Consider the following 19,652-nt stretch of genomic DNA (forward strand, 5'->3'; position numbering starts at 1 on the left):
ACGAATGTCTATTATTAAATTGAAAGCTTGATAAATTAGAAATATTAAAAGTAAGAATTATATGGAAAAATGTAGCATTTTGGAAATTAAGAAGTGAAATTTGTCGGAAAATAGAAAACATATAAGAAACAACAAGGAAGCGGACATACTATTTTACAGACACATTTACAGAGTGGATGATAATAGACTCATCAGTTGTGATCTTGGAAGAAGAAGAAACTCAGAACTACCTGGATTCAAGACGTTAGGAAATATCTGGAAAAGAATAACATATTAAGGGAAGAAGAAGTACTGGAAGGAGGAGTTTCTAGGAAAAAAGTTTATAAAACTGGAAGGATTCCAAGGCAGTAGGCAAAAGAAAACTAGCACAAGGTGGTCTGAAAACAGGGAAACGAAACATACTGAAACAATGGAGGCATACCGGAAGAGAAGTAAAGAACAACAAAGGATTAAGAATTGCATTTGGAACGTGATCCCTAGAAGGCCTTAAGAAGAAGTACAAAAATATATATATATATATATATATATATATATATATATATATATATATAGAGAGAGAGAGAGAGAGAGAGAGAGAGAGAGAGAGAGAGAGAGAGCGATACAAGGCGTAACAGTTACACTAGCACACAGAACAGAGAAAACAGATGACGTGGTACCAGCCATCAGCATACAGCGGGCGAACATAAAACACACAAGTAGTTATGTGTGCAATAGGTATAAAAACTCTTTCAGAACTGTAGCTGTACGAGAACACCACCCAACGTGAGTCAGTTCCCATAAAGTAACCTGTGAAAGCAACGACAATCGTACAACGAATAATAACTGCAGCAACACAAACGTTAAAGCACTGTTGTCGTTCCTTACAACACAAGACTGCCGCTGCAAAAGCGGAGAGAGGTAGCTAGAAGATCGTAACATAACTCATCGTTACTGCAACGGTCAAAGCTGCTCATACCACTCTATTATATATGCATGCCCATTACTGTCTATGTGTACAAAGGAGTTCCGTAACTGTCTATAGTCCAACCAAGCATTGTTAACCCTCACTAACGTACAAACACGATATAAAGAGAAGCTTTCAGACGGCATACTGCACGTCGCCACCCCATGGAAACATGAAGAATGGCTTGAATGTTCACCAGAACACTGAAATGAAATCTTATTAGCGATAAACAGTTACTGATCAGTAAATCTTTAAAACGTCTGAAATACTGAACAAGGTTTCCACGTACATTCTCATAACGACACGTCAGTTTGCTTCATTTACACATTAATTTGAAACATACCAGGAAGATGTGACAGAGGACATGAAAAGACAATTTGGGCATGTGGGCATTGTTAAAGGAATATACTATAAGTCGCCCATAGCACATGATCGATTCAGTTCTTAACCTACTTAATCACATAAAATGCTAATTGTACCGTACAGTTACTGTTCAACATATCCTCTACATCCTCTAAAGTATTGCATTATGTCTCCACATATATTTTCTTAATATCTATCAGTTAACCGCCATTGCCGGCCGCGGTAGTCGAGCGGTCTAGGCGCTTCAGTCCGGAACCGCGTGACTGCTACGGTCGCAGGTTCGAATCCTGCCTCGGGCAGGTTAGTTAGGTTTAAGTAGTTCTAAGTTCTAGGGGACTGATGACCTCAGAAGTTAAGTCCCATACTGCTCAGAGCCATTAACTGCCATTATAAGTATTTAAAAAATACAGGTACATATATTAAAAGACGAGATTCCAAAAGTAGTGTGGAGCAATAGATCACATCGTATTCCTCACGATCGGGCTTGTGACATATCGGATAGAAGTTGCGTAAGAACCTTCTATCACATAAATCCGTTTGCTCATTTAGCAAATTGTTTGTTCGCTTTTTGAATTATTCGTGTTTCTCTGTTTCTTCAAGAGTGTTCATTAGTTTTTCTTCATTTTTCCTCTGTAGGATGTGACGTTTCGACATCACTCGAGTAGGTTTATTTGTCTCAACTGCGCACCGAAAGCGGAAACATAGTTATCGTTTATTATGGTATGGTCTATAATATGTATGCTGTACGTCCGTCCAGTTTGTCCAACCTAGCACTTGGAAGATGTGGTGCCGTGGATTCTCTAAATTCTCGACCTCGTGAACGGTCCGACATCGTTCATATTATGACTAATTGAATCTCTCAGGACATTTCATATCCAGAACCTAATTCCAGTTTTTTTTGTTTCTTTATTTTTAAAGGCGAGACGCAGTCTGGCTGTTGATATACTTTCCGGGATGTGAGGTCGTGGTCCAAGAACTTTTCTGCTCCTTACGTTTCGTCCAGAACTGCGCTGGACTTCCTCAGAGGCGCTGCTCCGCTGAGTCTTGCCGACTGACTGGTCGGGTGTCTGAGAGCGACTTATATATTGTGAGAAAGGGGGGCGTGGTTCAGGTGACACGTGATGAGCAGTGATAATCCATAGCAAAGATAAGGTTGACTATCGATTACCACCTTGTCAAAGATAAAAATTGTTAGCAATTTTGTAGAGCCACTGATAATCCATAGCAAAGGTAAGGTTGACTATCGATTACCACCTTGTCCAAGATAAAAATTGTTAGCAATTTTGTAGAGCCACTGTCCATATATCGCTAAGTTTCATAGCCTCCTCTTTCCTATTAAAATTATCGTGATGTTTATAAATTTCGATAGCTTTTCTATATAGCCGTGTATGTGCCACTTGGTTGGGCGGTTTCTACATCTGCATCCAGATCAATACTCCAAAAGCCACATGACTGTGTGTGGTGGAGGGTACTTCTGGCACCACCAACTGATCCACTTCCCCCTCCCACCCCCTTTTCCCTGTTAAGCCTCTGTATTAGCTCTAAGTAATCGAATTTTCTCGTAGTGATCATTTCGCGAGACTCATATGGAAGGAAGTAATATGTTGTATGACTCTTCCCGGAAAATTCCCTCTCGAAGTTTCAACAGTAAACCTCTGCATGATGCACAACGCATCTCTTGTAGGGTCCGCCACTTGAGTTCGTTGAACATTTCTGTAACGTTCTCTTACAGACTAAACGATCTCGTGAAGAAAAGCGCCGCTCTTGCTTCGATCTTCTCAATCTCTTCTATCAGGCCTATCTCTGAAGGGTCCCACACTGATGAACAGTACTCAAGAATCGATCTAACACGCGCCTTGTAAGAGACTTCCTTCGTGTGTGAGTTACATTTTCCTAAGATTCTTCCTATGAATCTTAGTCTGGCATCTGCTTTTCGTTGTATATAGTCTTTCCAGTTGAAATCGCTCTGGATAAGATATTATACGGCAGTTACCGTATCCAGCAATTTGTCATCAATAGTGTACCTGTACAGTGGTGAATTTTTTTCCTATGCATGCACAATATTACATTTATTTACGTTCAAGGTCAGCTATCAGTCCCTGCACGATTCATTAGTCCTCTCTAGGTCCTTCTGCAAATCGTTACTTTCTTCTGGCGTTGCTGCCTTCTTATGGACAACAGTACCATTTGCGAACAGCCTCAAAGAGCTTCCGACGCAGTCTACTAGACCACTGATATACAATGTAAACAGTAACAGACCCATCACACTTTCTTGGGGTGCACCCAAAATTACCTTTAAATCTGTTAATTTTTTTTAAAAAAAAGAAAGAGTGGCGTGTTGAGTTCAGTTTGTAAGGAAGTCTAGAAATCAGTAGCAAATCTGGTCCGATCCTCGCAGAATAATGGATTGAAGTATAGATCTGCCAGAATGTTAGAAGGGAGGTATCGAGTTGGGCGTGACCACGACTACACCGTGAATTAAGTTATCCAATTCTGTATCAACGCAGATTGTCCAGTGTGTCTAAAATGAATGGTGTACCACTCGCACCCATGTAACATGGCATAAGAACAGTGGTCGTAAAAACTGTCTAGCCGACACGGACCAGAGACGACTGTCATGCCTTGTCAATGAATGTGAGTTTCGTACCCGACATACATTGTTGCTGTTAGTGAATTCAGTTCCACCTCAGCCAGTTTTCGATCGCACATTGCGAAATGAAATGCATGCGGTGGACATCTGAAGTCACTTATCTCACAAAAGTCCATTTTCTCAGCGGTGCATCAAGGTGCACGTCTTCAGTGGACTAAACAACACAGAAAATATGCAGTAGCCAATTGGAGGCGTGTTGTGTGGCTCTTTAACTAGCTGCCATTATTTCTCTTTTCAAATTACGTTAGGCTTTGAGTGCGTGTCCAGTCCAATGGAGCGTCTAACCAGCAGTGTGTAGAGGGTATAGTTCAGGCTGGAGCTGGTCCTTTCATGTTTTGGCGGTCTTTTTTGTACGATGGCTTGGGTCCACTCATTCAGGCTACCCTGAACACTGAACCAGGATTTCTATTTCAACACCCACGGCGGCCAAGTGTTGCCCTTTCTCCTATACCTTCGTGATGAGTATGATTTGAGAATTCCTGCCTCTCAAGATGTCTAAAGCCATGTTCGCATGGTAACACACATACGTTCCTCGGTTGACGAACACTCATTCAATTGGTCGGACCTTCACGAGCCCGCTGAGTCATCCTATATTAGCCCTGTAATCCACTGAACAGCCAAAGAAACTGGTACACCTGCCTAAAATCGTGTTGGGCACCGCAAGCACGCAGAAGTACCGCAACACGACGTGGCATGGATTCGACTAATGTCTGAAGTAGTGCTGGAGGGAATTGACACAATGAATCCTGCAGGGCTGACCATAAATCCGTAGGAGTATGAGGGGGTGGAGATCTCTTCTGAACAGCACGTTGTAAGCCATCTCAGATTTGCTCAATAATGTTCATGTCTGGGGAGTTTGATGGCCAGCGGAAGTCTTTAAACTCAGATGAGTGTCCCTGGAGCCACTCAGTAGCAATTCTGGACGTGTGGGGTGTCGCGTTGTCCTGCTGGAATTGCACAAATCCGTCGTAATGCACAATGGACATGAATGGATGAATGGATGCAGGTGATCAGACAGGATGCTTACGTACGTGTCACATGTCAGAGTCGTATCTAGACGTATCAACGGTCCCATATCACTCTAAATGCACAGGCCCCACGCCATTAGAGAGCCTTCACCAGGTTGAACAGTCCCCTACTGACATGCAGGGTCCATGGATTAATGAGGTTGTCTCCATACCCGTACACGTCCATCCGCTCGATACAATTTCAAACGAGACTCGTCCGACCAGACAACATGTTTCCAGTCATCAACAGTCCAATGTCGGTTTTGACTGCCCCGGGCGAGGCGTAAAGCTTTGTGTCGTGCAATCATTAGGTTTACGCGAGTGGGCCTTCGGCTCCGAAAGCCGATATCGATGATGTTTCGTCGAATGGTTCGCACGCTGGCACTTGCTGATGGCCCAGCATTGGAACCTGCATCAATTTGCGGAAAGGTTGCACTTCGATCACGTTGAACGATTCTCTTTAGTCGTCGTTGGTCCCGTTCTTGCAGCATTGTATTCCGGCCGCAGCGATGTCGGAGATTTGATGTTTTCCCGGATTCCTCATGCTCGTGGTACACTCGTGAAATGGTCGTACGTGAAAATCCCCACTTCACCGCTACCTCAGAGATTCTGCGTCCCATCGCTCGTGCGCCGACAATAACACTATGTTATAACTCACTTAAATCTTGATAATCAGCCATTGTAGTAGCAGTAACTAATCTGACAACTGCGCCGGAAACTTGTGGATACTAGTGGTGACTCTGAACAAAAACCTGCTAATAAACATATGCCCTTTTCTTAACCGTTTCCGGGTAAACCAATGAAAACAACTAGGAACGGGAAACGTGTAGCTTCGTCCTTACTAACCGTATCAGCACGCAGTTCACTTGTCCATGGTGCAGTTGTTTACCTCAAGTCTGACAGTGATTGTTGTAGTGTACGGTACTACAGTGTTGTTACTTGAACAATGAATACAGTTTTGTGTAGTGAAATTGCCACGGATCTTCACACATGCAGAGTATGCTGGCATTGTTGTCTGTCTATGGTTTGGGCAATGGGAATTCCAGAGCTGCTGTGCGAGAATACCAACAACGATTTCCGAATCACAGAGTGCCAGATAGCAGGATGTTTAGCAGTGTGTTTCACGGATTGCGTGAGCGTAGTACGCTCCCCAGCCTAAATGTTGTCTCTGAACGTCCAGTACAACAAACTCTTAATGAAGTTGAGAACATTCTTCAAGTAGTGGAACGCAACCCTACTAGATGCTCTAAAAGAATTGCTGCCCAACTTGGTATTCCACAAACACGAGTGATACGCACAGCACACGAGCGCGATCTGTGTCCCTTTTATTGGCAGAGTGTACAACATCTGCATGAAGGAGATACTGCCGCCGAGCAAGAATTCTGTCAATGGATCATTTCCAGTGAGGGATTAATTCCACGTATTTGTTCACTGATAAGTCAACATTTACCCGGAACGGAATCAACATAACGCGCATCTCTCATGTATGGGCAAATGAAAATGTGCACGCTACTGTGGAAACGAATTGTCAACGACGTTTCTCAAAAAAAAAAAAAAAAAAAAAAAGGGGCTCTGAGCACTATGGGACTCAACTGCTGAGGTCATAAGTCCCCTAGAACTTAGAACTACTTAAACCTAACTAACCTAAGGACAACACACACATCCAAGCCCGAGACAGGATTCGAACCTGCGACCGTAGCGGTCGCGCGGTTCCAGACTGTAGCGCCAGAACCGCTCGGCCACCAGCGGCCGGCGACGTTTCTCAGGCAAAGTGGTGCGGTATTATTGGTGACCAACTCATCGGTCCAGTTGTTTTAGGTAACCGTCTTACTGGGACAGTCCGCAGCTCGTGGTCGTGCGGTAGCGTTCTCGCTTCCCACGCACGGGTTCCCTGGTTCGATTCCCGGCGGGGTCAGGGATTTTCTCTGCCTCGCGATGACTGGGTGTTGTGTGATGTCCTTATGTAGTTTAAGTAGTTCTAAGTTCTAGCGGACTGATGACCATAGATGTTAAGTCCCATAGTGCTCAGAGCCATTTGAAACTTACTGGGACACGGTATCCTGAGTTTCTTCAAAATGTGTTACCAGAATACGTGGAGGATATCCCTTTGGCAACACGAGGTCGTATGTACTTTCTGTATGACGGAGCTCCGACACATTCCGTACGGCCAGTGACACAGTGTCTCAACACAACGTATCCTGGTCGTTGGATCGGTCGACGTGGAGTCATTGCTTGGCCACCGAGGTCACCCGATCTTACCCCACTGGATTACTGTTTGCGAGGGTGGCTGAAGGGCGACGTCTACAAGCGCAGAGTGGACACAAGAGAGGAACTTCTCGCTCTTATTTTACATGCTTGTGCCCAGGTAAAGGAATGCAAAACTGAGCTCTGATCGGTGACACAACACCTGTCTACACCAGCAGCAACATGCATTGAAGTTGATGATGGACTGTTTGAACATCTTCTGTGAGGAAACGTACACAACTGAGCAAACCATAACATAACAGTATCTTAATTTACCATCACCTTCACCTTTCCCGTTCCTATCTGTTTTCATTGGTTTACCCGGAGACGGTTAAGAAAAGGGCATATGTTCATTAGAAGTTTTTTATTCAGAATCACCAGTTGTATCACCCTTCAAAGCATGTGCCTTTCCTCCTGATTCACCCAGAAGGGAAGGACGAAACGAAATGAAACTTCATAGGCTGAGAGGCTGTGGGACGTTATTTCAACGATTACAAAATCGATTAAAATTTTCTAAGAACTTGACAGTATGAGCCCAGTTATCATTATGACGTCGCACCCTCTCTGGTCTGAGTGCATGCACTGATTCGGTGTTAAATAAAATGTAAATGTCGTGTAACTAGGGCCTCCCGTCGGGTAGACCGTTCGCCGGGCGCAAGTCTTTCGATTTGACGCCACTTCGGTGACTTGCGTGTCGATGGGGAAGAAATGATGATGATTAGGACAACACAACACGCAGTCCCTGAGAAGAGAAAATCTCCGACCCAGCAGGGAATCGAACACGAGCGCTTAGGATTGACGTTCTGTCGCGCTGACCACTTTTTTTTTATTTCCCGCTTATCGTGAGTGGTTGCCTTAACGTTATTTTTTTATATATCAGAGAAAAAATTCAAAAATCAGAAAGGTAACGGCAACTCGTACTTTTTTTAATTAGCAAAAAGGCGTCTTTCCGTTACGACAAGCAAAATTAGAGTTTACATACATAGCAATAACAGAACAATAGTACCTTCGAAACTATGAAACGGAATTTGAAACTAATAGTATAATGATAGATAATAGAGAAAGAAAAATGTAAGCAAATCTTGCACGCCATTCCATGTGCATGGTCCATCTGCGTACAGATTCCATGTTCCAAGTGATAAACATTTCGCAGCGTGTGGAGCTCCATGACGGCGGTCATCCTCTGCCCGGTACTCCCCAACTGTGAGGGGGGTTATCGAAGACACCGCGCAAATAGTTCGCAAATAGCTGTCGGTATCGGGGTGTACGCTCAAGTGTGCTATGACTGTCCTGGAGAAATTGCCAGTAATCCAGTACCACCTTCTCATCATCTCGAGAGAGGTAGTATATGGACATGCCTTTAAACCATGTGAGAGGGTGAGTCTTCGCAGGTGGGAAATAAGTATCCTCTGGACAAAGGAGGAGCCGTGGCTCAATTGTGCGAGGCGCGATACGTAGGTAGCAGGCGAGGATCTTCTGCACTAGCAGCCATACCTCTAACGCCGGTCCACGTGTTAAACGGTGTTCGTCAGTACCCACGAGGTGGCAACGTGGGCAAAGGGGGGAATCCGTCATCTCAGTAGCATGCAGCCTTTTCGTGTTACAACTTTCCCGTTCACAATCTGGTACCATGTGGCTCGTACCACTCAGCTACCGGGGGCGGACGATTCAGTTTTATAAAGGTGTTATAAAGCCATTTTATCCTCTCTGAGCGCAAGCTGGCCCACAAATGTTGTAAATGGCAGTTGATGACCTGTATACTAGTACTTGTTAAGAATTGACATTCGAGCTGGTCCCACGCATGTTCTATAGGGGACAGATACGGCGATCTTGCGTGCCACGGGAATACTTCAACATTACAAAGACAGTTCATAGAGAATAGTACCATGTGCGCATTGTCCTGTTGAGAAATGGAACAACGATACTGTCTCATGAGAGGTAACACACCAGGATGCAGGATGCCCGTGACGTTCTGTTGTCCGTCAGAGTTTCCTCCGTCACAGTCTCTCGTGACCTGATGTCACACCATGACGACAGGAGTACCACCATTGTCGCTCCAAAACATTGGAAGAATGCCAACTCTCGTCAGGTCACCGCAATACTCGCCAACTACTGTCGTCCGGGTTAATAAAGAACTGCGATTCATCACTGAACACAATGTGACACCATTCATCAGCAGTACATGCTTCCCACTCCAGACACCGCCGTCTGTGTTGTGATGACAGCCGACGCAGTCCTGCTGCTCCTAGTCTCCAACCAATGATGTGGGATATCACAGAATGTTACAGGGGATCCATTACTTGTACTCGGATGACAGACACAGTGATGTGTCTGTGCACAAAACGGCAATCCTCCCATGTGGTGGTCAGACGTGGTCGATTACAACCTTAACAACGAATATGGCTACCCTGACGTTCCCACGCAGTCCACCATCAGGCTACTGTCACACTGGGATTCGAACAGTCGGCCAAATGGGGACCCACAATGAGGCCCCATTTAAAACTCGGTCACGTGCTGATAACGCTGTCTCATACGAGTACACAGCATCGGATCCATTACATTGATCACTCAACATCTGACACTGTTCACATTCGTTAAATACCAAACCAGGCCTGGAACTACACTAAACGCGAATAGCATTAACGCATACAGAGAACTGTAGCTCTAATTAGCTACATAGCTGTCAGTCGTTACATTGTATCCGTTCATGTCTTCTGGGTGTTTAACTTGATTTGCCAAGCATCGTATATTCGCTAACAAGGCATGTCATAAGTAATCCATCAGAGCCAGCCGGAGTGGCCATGCGGTTCTAGGCGCTACAGTCTGGAGCCGCGGGACCGCTACGATCGCAGGTTCGAATCCTGCCTCGGGCATGGATGTGTGTGATGTCCCTAGATTAGTTAGGTTTAAGTAGTTCTAAGTTCTAGGGGACTGATGACCTCAGAAGTTGAGTCCCATAGTGCTCAGAGCCATTTGAACCATTTAATCCATTACATATGGTTCAAATAACTCTGAGCACTATGGGAATTAACTTCTGAGGTTATCAGTCCCCTAGAACTTAGAACTACTTAAACCTTACTAACCTAAGAACATCACACACATCCATTCCCGAGGCAGGATTCGAACCTGCGACCGTAGCGGTCGCGCGGCTCCAGACTGTAGCGGCTAGAACCGCTCGGCCACCTCGGCCGGCTAATTCATCACAATTTGAGAAGAATAGTGATGTCCACACCTAGATCAATAGAAGAAAAAATTGACTTTTTTTACTCATTATTAAAGCTATCTCATACGGTCAAATAGTAGTGCAGTGTGCAAGAACAAAAACGTCTGACAGGTAGTGATATACGTTTTAAATCCAACCTAAAATCGTTTCTTCTGGATAGCCCCTTCTATTCTGTAGACTAATTTTTATTTAAAAACAGACAGTCCATAAAAACCTAGCGTTAAATGTGATTGCATGAATAAAAGAGAAGAAAGAACAAAGAAATCGCATAATCAGGCCCTGAAGCCTACGCGATAGTCGTCCGACCGCCGTGTCATCCTCATCATTCACCATCGGATGCGGTCTGGAGGACCATAGGGTCAGTACACCTCTCCCATGGCCACTGGCAACGTTCCGACCATGGAGTTGCTACCTCACAGTCAGGTAGCTAGCTCCTCAGTTGGCATCACGAGGCTGAGTGCACCCCATTCCAGTCCTCCAGCCAAGGAAGGATCCCTGGCAGCAACAAGAATCGACCCCGGGTCCCCACATAAGGGTCTGTCGTGTTGGCCACTCTGCTACGGAGGTGGATAACGGTATGAGTAGGAGGAAAATTAGCGTGTGTGTGAATGTCAGATCTGGGCAACGGCCTTGCCGCAGTGGATACACCGGTTCCCGTCAGATCACCGAAGTTAAGCGCTGTTGGGGGTGGCTGGCACTCGGATGGGTGACCGTCCGAGTCACCATGCGCTGTTGCCATTTTTCGGCGTGCACTCAGCCTCGTGATGCCAATTGAGGAGCTACTCGACCGAATAGTAGTGGCTCCGGTCACAGAAAACCATCATAACGACCGGGAGATCGGTGTGCTGACCACACGCCCCTCCCGTCCGCATCCTCAGCTGAGGATGATACGGCGGTCGGATGGTCCCGATGGGCCACTTGTGGCCTGAAGACGGGAAGCTTAACGGCAGATCTGGACTACTCAGGAACTTGTAAAGGGCCAGCGTGCAGCCATTCGCCTAAACCAATCGCCGGCCGCGGTGGTCTCGCGGTTCTAGGCGCTCAGTCCGGAACCGCGCGACTGCTACGGTCGCAGGTTCGAATCCTGCCTTGGGCGTGGATGTGTGTGATGTCCTTAGGTTAGTTAGGTTGAAGTAGTTCTAAGTTCTAGGGGACTGATGACCGCAGATGTTAAGTCCCATAGTGCTCAGAGCCATTTGAACCATTTGAACCTAAACCAATCATGTATACATATCCTCCAAACTGATTCGTTCCACATCATTTCGAAAAGAAATCGTTGAAATGATCTATCGAACATTTGACTAACCGACTCTGCAGTGGCTTGCAGAGTACAGATGTTGTCAGTACCTGAGACTGTAGGTTGCTCGGCTGTTAACAATGTCGTGGCGAGAGACCTGCGGCAGTCTACCACTCAGCTGGTTGTCTTGTTCCCGAAAGAAATTGGTGTCACTGTGACAGACAGGGAATTTGCTTCTCTGCAGTGCTATTCCCGTAGTAACGACGGTAGTGTCTGTGGCCTGAGCTCGAAAAATCGCTGTACAGGTACTTTCTGGGTATATGAGTACTTGGAATACAAACGTATTTTGTCACGGCCGTAGACCTCATATATATGCCTCCTTGGAATTGCAGTTTAGCAGAAGCCAGTCTCACACAGAATACATGGAATTTTACGTCGTAATTCCCCTCACTGCCACGGTTCTGGCCTCTGTTAGCAACGGACTGCCACTCAGCGAGAGTGACTCAGCTGAAAATAGCACGACTGGGTTACTTAAGCATATATTAAATAGTTACCATGAACATTGATACTCTAATAAAAATACTAGATGAATTAAACGTGCAGTTTATTACATCCGTTGCCATTAGTTAACAAAGTCATCACTTCTTTATTGCAGGACATATATTCATATCAATTTTGCTACGTTACTGATGATACAAACTTTTCTCAATACGTAACTGAAACAGCAGCATTTTTTTCCAACTATCGCTGAAAAGAAGATAATGTTAGCTATCGTTCTTTGAACCTAACTCTTTCCTCGCTACACAGTTACTAAAACGGTTTCCGTCTGTACAGTAATGCTAAGTCTACGAATGAAAAGCAACTGGCTTTGATTACACCCACTGAAGAGAAGAAATTGTCCGTGTAATATGCTCGTCGGTAGACAAAGCGGCCCCCCAGAAGAGAAGCAGCCAAATGCGGTGGCTCTCCATAAAACTATAAGATGAGTGTAATTAAAGGGAGCATGGAGATACATGGTGCAAGTGAAGAATTAATCTGGAGATCTCTCAGCCCCATAATGTGCACCGTGAAGACTTGGTTTCAAATACAGGCGCTTTGGAGGTAAATTAGGAAAATCTCTACAAGATAACGAAAAATATGTCTAGCATCATGAAGATTAACGTCTGAAAATAGTCAATTAATTTATGTAGAATGTGAATATAATTAATTTTGCCTCATCGCGTCTGAATAAAACAATAACGGTCGTATGTGGAGTCGCCTGTACCAGGTAAATGGCCATTTTACAACCAAAGCATGTTTTGCAGGAGATATTGTACTCAGCCCATTGACTTCTCGAAGGGTAGGTAGAGTGGGAAACAGTTTGAATAAAATCGCTGTCTCCTGCCATTTTGAAGGAAACGAGGACATTCAGCTTTGTTTTTGTGTTTTTCGTCTCCCGGTGAAAGCGAGTTGCGTCAATCAGAGGCGTGAGGATTTCTCCCACAGAAAGGAGGTAGATGTTTTTATTAGGCGTCGTTTAAAACTACTTGGTGGTAGAAGACTAAAAGTTGAGATTTAGCAAATTTTGTGCTTAGGGAAACCATGGATAGGTGGAGTAAACAAGACACCGCGGTTGTAGGAAATCGACATAGAATAATCTAAAAATGGCGTCGACAAAAATTATGCTGACTGAAGAACTATTCACTCTGATTCTTTGGTGAGAGAACGGACAGCGCCCTAACAATTTCCTCATCGGTCAGTATTTGGCACTCCTTTTTGTTGTTGGAGGACTGAGTCTTGTGGCGCACACTCTGTGCCGATCAGCGTACGGAAAGGAAGTTTTCAGTAGACTCTGAGAGAAGACACGAGGCAGTGCACGCGCTCAGAGCTAAGACTGGAGACTTCAGACTTCAGTGACAGGATGGATGACGCTGTGGCGGTGTTTGCAGGCAAGGCGAATACATTTCCGACGAAATAGTATGGGGCGACGAACGCATCATCGTCTTCTCAGGTCATGGAGTAGTTGTTGCAGGGGCAACGCTGAGTCCACACATGCAGACAACATTTCAGGCAGGTCAACATCTTCAACGAAGGTGTATCCACTGTGGAGATGGCCAAGGTTTCAGTGCGGTTCTTAAAGCCTGTCTAAATCGGTATGTGTGTTCTAGACCTCTCCAAACTTGACAGGTACCGATTCCGCTATGAATTTGAGAAGCCAAACTTCGTCTATCCCAGGATACTTTATAGGGATATAGACAGTTTCATCCAGTGGGTGTACGGTTGTGACCCATATGAAGTAATTAGGTACACTCACAAAGAACTCATATTGTCTCGGTGTGCGGTTGTTAATCCTTTTGAAACAACACCTCAAAAAAAGGTGATCGGCTTGATGAAAAATGAGTGAATGGTTCCACAGGTTGTGGCGTTTGTACGATTCAAGTTGAAAATGTACGCATACATGCAGGTGTCACTGAGAGGTGGGACAAGGATATGCCTGCCATGTGCTCTCTCAAAGGCAATCTCGAAAGATAATTACAAGAGCTGCCTGCTCTTTCCATCGATAGGTCACGAGGTACATACTGCACTGCAGCTTGCGGGCTTTCAAATGAAAATGAGGGTGGTGTGATGTGGCCCTCAACTGCGTACCCTCTGACTCAGATTTTAAATATTAAAAGTTTTGGCTGGTTTCGATGTCTGGGGGCTGGGATACGCAGTTGCTGCATTACAAGGCAAATACTGTTGAGTCTCCAGTATACAATATGATTATACACATGAATCGAATGGTCGAAGATTCCTATCACTTGGCAATTGCGAATTTTTTAATGCAACATAGTAATTTATAAATGAAAGATTGCAATTAAATAAAATGTGCAGGTACTATCTTAACGACTTTAAGTGATAAGTACGATAGTAGAAGTACTTTTGAGAATGCGGTATATTTCTGCAAACCACTTATTGGTGTCGATGGTCCAGCAATTAAATAAATATAAGTTGCATAACAGGGGAACAATAGATTCCTACTTCACGTAATTATTTACGAACAACAACATAGCTCGCGAGATATTCGCTTCTAAACGCATACTGCGCCTTCACTGCAGAAGCCACGAAATTCTCACAAGTGCACTACGAAATATTTCGATCACCCGCGACCACGCGCAAACTGCTCCACGCTCCAAGTAGTTCCTGCGACCGACCGTCACTGCTTCCCATCCAGCACTCCCCGTGTCCTGCGCCGTACTCTACAAGATTCCACACTTCCTGTGCGACTGTCCCTCGCGCCGCACCCTTCCGCACTGCCCTCCATTCGCTTCGGTAGTCGCCTCCCTTAGTAACGAGCGCTGTGATTGGCGATAGCGTTCCTGTCATGTCACCAAGTCAACGCACACTCACAAACATTTTGTAACCCATTGGAAATACTGGATTTACATTTAAATAACTTGAAATTTAATAAATATTCCTACGGCTGGACCGTAAACACTCTCTAATACACATTATTAAATACATAAACAAATTAAATAGAACTATATCAAAGGAATAGCAACCAAAAGTAGGCCAGTAGCCTAACGTCTCTGTGCTTTCTAAACACAGTAAATAATTGACCAATTTCTTCATGAATAGCATATATCTGATATAAACAACGACATAGATAAACAAATACATTTATAAGCGTGCTGCTACCGTTTTTTTTTCGTGAAACTGTGGAGTACTTATGGTCTGACACGATCAATAGTAATCGGCCACTTTGACCTCCAATAACTCATGTACTATTCAAGTTAAATGCCTGTAATTCATACCAATTTAGTTTTACACTAATAGCTTTCTAAAGATACGTCGATCGACGAAACCGCATGAACAGTTTAGATTTTGGAAATACGTTGCTGGGTGTTACTTGTATAGTTTACCGTCAGATACTAAACTTCAAACTAATAAAGATATTGAAAATCTGATTACACCATCAGAATCGTCGTGCAAATAATGGTAATGTACACGTTTCTTTTTAAGGTATCATGATTCCTCTGGCTATTATTAATTTCTATATGAAATGTGAAATGTCTGCCATTATGGTCTCACAAAGTCCGCCATCTTTGGCACCACCAGCATACAAGTCTCTTCCATGGACACCGGCTAACGTTCGGCCCCACGTGGCTGCCGACGAGCCGCGGCCGGCCCGCCGAGAGGCCCCCGCGCAGCCACGCGAACTCCGAACTTAGAATATTTTCAGGGCGCCACAACTCGCCCGTTACCTCACAAGCTAAAAATAAGGCTGTCATATCATGATGACAAACAGTTCATCTGTGGGGATGGGACTATGATCCTGCCATACCTACACTTTTCACTAAGTGACTGAGTGTGTGGCCGTTATATTTACTTGTAAATATTGTGTGTGTGTGTGTGTGTGTGTGTGTGGAATAGTTGGATGAACTACTTGTCACAGTTTGTGTGTGTGTGTGTGTGTGTGTGTGTGTGTGTGTGTGTGTGTGTGTGTGTGTGTGTGTGTGTTGCATACCTGAGTGCACATTTTGTTTGCGTATATATTGCGTGCACACTATGCATGCATGTAAATATTGTAGGGTAAAACAGGGATAGATAGCCATATGGGGGAGGTGACCAATAGCTGTGTATCTCCAACTGCTCACTTTAAAGCACTACCAGTCAGTTGATATGGAGTCTTGACATGTTGATATTTCCCCTTTTTATTTCAACAAAAAATAAGTATTTTTCATGATTTTATACAGCATGTCAAGAATTTTCCATTTTTCCATAAGTTGGACTTCAGGGCTTTATATATCTAGCTGCATACTGCCATATTGTTTCTCTTTGCGTTGTTGTCCATCATGTTTGATGACACACTTTGGCCATCTCTCCCTGCTGATTGAGAGATAGACATATCATTCTTAGGATAGTTAGCCACCCAGTAAAATTCGTTTTATTTTTTAGTTTTGATGGGCTTTCACTTATTTACAGTACTTTCCCAAGTTTGGATCTACTAAAGGCAGATGTAGAGAGGAAGACCTTCAAATTGCTATCAATAAAGTAAAAAAAAAAGATAGTTATTCAGCCAGAAAAGTTTCTATATCGTTTAATATTCCAAAGAAATTACTATAGCCAAAAATAAAAATTGGTTGTGATTCAAAAACTGCAATGGGTCCAGGTTCCTGTTTGGGTTTAGTCAATAAGGAACAACTTGAGTGATTTCCTTTAATTTTCTCTACAAAACTTACCTGTTCCAAGTAGTTCAATAAAAAGATGTTAAGATTATAGGATACTTTTTTAATACGATTTCCTCTTTCTTTCTAAAGTGTTTTGCCAGCTGCTCATCTATCCTCTGCATGTCTGGCTATCTAACCCTTACGCACAAGTGTATTAGGGTTTGATATTGGGAGTTTAAAAAAAAGCGTAGCTGTATATCATTGTTTCATCATATATACTGATTTGTGCACGTTCTGTGTGTGTGTGTGTGTGTGTGTGTGTGTGTGTGACTGATTTTTCTTCACGTGCTGTGCTAGTACTTGTTTCCATACATATCACACATATGTAGAAAGATATAATTAAAATGTAAACATTGTATTTAGAATGACCAGAAAGAAAATCAAATATTGTTTGTAGAATGATTCTCTCGCGATGATGCACAGACCTCAGATGAGGAGGCCTACACAACTGAACTACATATAAAGGATGAATATTATTGGTCCAGGGAGAGAGAAAAGGGTTTCCCATAATTTTAATGAGCTCCTATTGGTCTAGTGGTTTCCCATCAGTTTCATATCACATGATCCGTACTGAGTTATGTCATGACATTGTCCACTTGCCTAAGGTGCATGGGTGGGACAGGGAACCCTGTGTATGACCTTCAGTGTACCACAAACACAGCTTGGTGGTTCCCTGTGGGGAGAGGAGGGGGAGACCTTGATTATGAACCACCTATGCATGTACCCTGACACAGGAAGTCCTTATCACTCAAGGTCAAGGTCATCTAGAGCTCTCCTTGTTCATCTACTGGTGTAGTTATCTAAGTTCCAGCAAGCTGTTCCTCCCAGCAGTTGATACTATTCCTATTTCTTGAGATCAGTAGTACTCATAGTGCAGACGTCTAGATGCCATAAAACATCAGAATGCAGCTACCCCAGTATGTTAGCTAGTTTCTCATCAGACCAATGGTTGCAGTAAGACAGCTCCGCCACACTTGTGATGTGCTCTCAGTAACCGTCACCTTGAGTCAGAGTAATGTTTATCTGCTCATTATCTTGAGGAGAAGGTAGCAATGTCGATTGGGTATACACTAGAGTGAGATAACACAGTCCACTATTTAGTAAGCTGCCATCACAGTCACCCCCTTAGCCGGCCGTGGTGGCCGAGCGGTTCTAGGCGCTTCAGTCCGGAACCGCGCGACTGCTACGGTCCCACGTTCGAATCCTGCCTGGGGCATGGATGTGTGTGATGTCCTTAGGTTAGTTAGGTTTCAGTAGTTCTAAGTTCTAGGGGACTGATGACCTCAGATGTTAAGTCCCATAGTGCTCAGAGCCATTTGAACCATCACCCCCTTACCGACATCTTGATCACTGCCTGTCTGTCTGTAAAATGCCTGTCTGTAAAATGTTAGGATTCTCATATGAATTCAAATCTCACTTGTACTTTAAACTCCTAGGGTTCTTAAAGTTCTTTTAATAATTATTGTGTTGATCCGTGCATTCATTGGTTATTATCTCTGCATGTGTCTACCCCCGGTAGCTGAGTGGTCAGCACGAGAGAATATCAATCCTAAGGGCCCGGGTTCGATTCCCGGCTGGGTCGGAGATTTTCTCCGCTCAGGGACTGGGTGTTCTGTTGTCCTAATCATCATCATTTCATCCCCATCGACGCCCAAGTCGCAGAAGTGGCGTCAAATCGAAAGACTTGCAACCGGCGAACGGTCTACCCCACAGGAGGCCCTAGTCACACGACATTTACTGAAACGTCCCCTTTTAACAATTATCCACGACTGTGCTTTAACTGACACACAATATTTTTAGCGCAACGCAATCTGACTTTCAAAATTCCCTACAAAAGAATGGCCCTGACTAACATTAAACTATACCTTTCACAAATCACTTACCTCACAAAAATCTTGGTTACTCGAACTACTGCAATACAGCGAGCGCCACTACTGGCAGCTAAATAAAAGATTCAAACTACTGAAGGCACTAACTACTGATAGGCATAGTTAGCAAATGAAAGATTTTAATAGAGAACAAACAATGTATTTACCTTAATAATGTTGAGAACTCATAATATACATAACAGATCATTGTATATCTTACAAATTTCCAAACTCCGCCATCTCTCTCCCCACATCCACCACTGCTGGCGGCTCACCTCCAACTGCGCAACGCTACGCGCTGTTCACATCCAGCTGCCGCTGCCCAACACTACAATGGCAGACAACAATGCAAACTAGCCACAGACTGCACACAGCACACCCAGTGATTTTCATACAGAGCGCTATGTAACGTTGCCAATAAGAAAACATAAACAGCCTACTTACATTACATCTCTGCATGTTAGTTGTTTATCTGGACAGTGTAGGCTGCTATCGGCTATATGTCTGCAAATTCTGGAAGAATATAACGTATTGTATAACATTCATCTGTTTTAATTACGGTTATATTCCCTCCACAGTCAGGATTGAGTTATATTTCCACTGAAATCCCTAGCAGTTAGGAAACGTCGGGCAAAGAGTCACAGCTAGTTGCTACGGCCTGAGAACCTGGTGGCGCGCCATTTACGCCTGGACACCTGTCGCGTAAGGACACAGGAGGGGTGGAGGATGGATACATACTTTACATGGCATCACTTTCCCAACCTAAGCCCAGTCCCCATCCACCCGAAAGCCACACCCCCACAGATAGGTGTACAAGGAGGTGCTTCACCTCTACGTTAATTGTAAGAAAGGAAGAAACGTCAGGACTTAAATTCCCGTCGACAACGATATTATTAGTGATGGATCACAAGCTCGGATTTGGGAAGAA

The 19,652-nt window shown here is 44.1% G+C and overlaps 1 pseudogene; it reads left to right on the plus strand.

Moving 5' to 3' along the window:
- Window positions 1–11,050: 11,050 nt before the first annotated feature.
- On the plus strand, window positions 11,051–11,168 carry LOC126250041 (5S ribosomal RNA; annotated as a pseudogene).
- The last annotated feature ends 8,484 nt before the right edge of the window (window positions 11,169–19,652 follow it).

The sequence above is a fragment of the Schistocerca nitens genome, chromosome 3 (assembly GCF_023898315.1).
Source record: "Schistocerca nitens isolate TAMUIC-IGC-003100 chromosome 3, iqSchNite1.1, whole genome shotgun sequence".
Taxonomy (NCBI): domain Eukaryota; kingdom Metazoa; phylum Arthropoda; class Insecta; order Orthoptera; family Acrididae; genus Schistocerca; species Schistocerca nitens.